This window comes from Elephantulus edwardii, unplaced genomic scaffold, assembly GCF_000299155.1.
Source record: "Elephantulus edwardii isolate Elephantulus edwardi_28Jun2011 unplaced genomic scaffold, EleEdw1.0 scaffold00110, whole genome shotgun sequence".
Classification (NCBI taxonomy): Eukaryota; Metazoa; Chordata; class Mammalia; order Macroscelidea; family Macroscelididae; genus Elephantulus; species Elephantulus edwardii.
In genome coordinates this window covers 10,525,005-10,526,552 of record NW_006399860.1, presented here as the reverse complement: position 1 = coordinate 10,526,552, position 1,548 = coordinate 10,525,005, and positions in this window count along the sequence as shown.

Below are 1,548 nucleotides of genomic sequence, written 5' to 3'. Positions count from 1 at the left end.
TCCCAATTTTGAACCATGCAATGTTCCCTTGCTCTGTTCTGACGACTGCCTCCTGGTCCAAGTATAAGTTTCGCATTAGAACGACCAAGTGTTCTGGGAATCCCATTCTTCTCAGAGTCAGCCATAGTTTGTTATGATCTACACAGTCAAATGCCTTTGCATAGTCAATGAAACACAGATAGACATTATATAGTCAACTGATATTCCATAAGGAAATAAAACTTATCAAATGGGGAAAGGACAACCTCAGCAACAAATGGTGATGGCAAAACTAGAGTGATACCTGAAGAAAGCTGAAACAGGATTTACTCCTCAAAATATACATAAAAGTCAATTCAAGGTAGACCTGAGACTAAAGCCCAAAATCATAAAGTTTGTAAGAGACAAACTGGGATCAAGCTTAGAAGGTTTAGTCTATGGTATAATACAACCAGAAATGCACAATCTAAATACGATAAACATTGATGAATGGGACCTTCTAAAGATTAATCTCTATGCTCATCAAAAACTTTCCCAACAGGGTGAAAATAAAACCTAATGACTGCGAACAAACTTTTTGTCAATAGCATCTCAGACAAGATCCTTATAACAAATTTTTACAGAATACTCCTTGACCTCTAGGAGAAAAAGACTGATAATAGTATTACAAAATGAGCAAGAGACATGGAAATACTTTTCACAGATGAGGACATTTGGATGACCAACAGACACATGAAAAAAAAAAAAAGGTCTAAGTTACAAGCAATAAAATATGCAAATCAAAACCACAATGTGACATCATCTTATCCCAGTAGCAGTGGCAACATTTAACAGGACAGCAAACAATAAATGTTGGAAAGGAGGTGGAAGGTAGAAACTCTTATACAGTGTTGGTGGCATTATAAAATGGTACAACCACTGTGGAAGGGAGTTTGGTTCTTCCTCAAAAATCCGAACATAGAAATTGCATATTATCCAGTTATTTTGCTGTTTGGAATATATCCTGAGAAAATGATAACTAAGCCACAGAGACTTGTACATCAATGTTCATAGCAGCATTATTCACCATAGCAAGAACATGGAAATAGCCAAACATCCAACCACAATGGAATGCACTGAGAAGTTATGATACATTCATACAATGGAAAACTATGCAGCACATAGGAACAATGGTTTTGTAAATTACTACCTAACTTGGGAGGGACTGGAGTATTATGCTAAGTGAACTAACTCAGTCTTATCAGGACAAATACTGTATAAGACTATTATTGTAGTATGCGGATCCAAAGCAGGGAGGGGGGAGCGGAGGGGTGAAGATGGACAGGGAGGGGAACTTCACATGATTTGATGGGTGGAGGGAGAGGTGGGTAAAGAAAAGCGGAGAGATCGGGTGTGAGGAACAATACATGAGAACTTTGTAAATAAACCAGATTTAAAAAAAAAAATAAATAAATGACAGAAGAATTAATGCCTTTGAGCTGTGGTGTAGGAGAGTAGTACTGAATATCCCGTGCACTGTCAAAAGAACTAATACATCTTGGATAAAGGCTAGCAAGAGTGCTTTTTTTT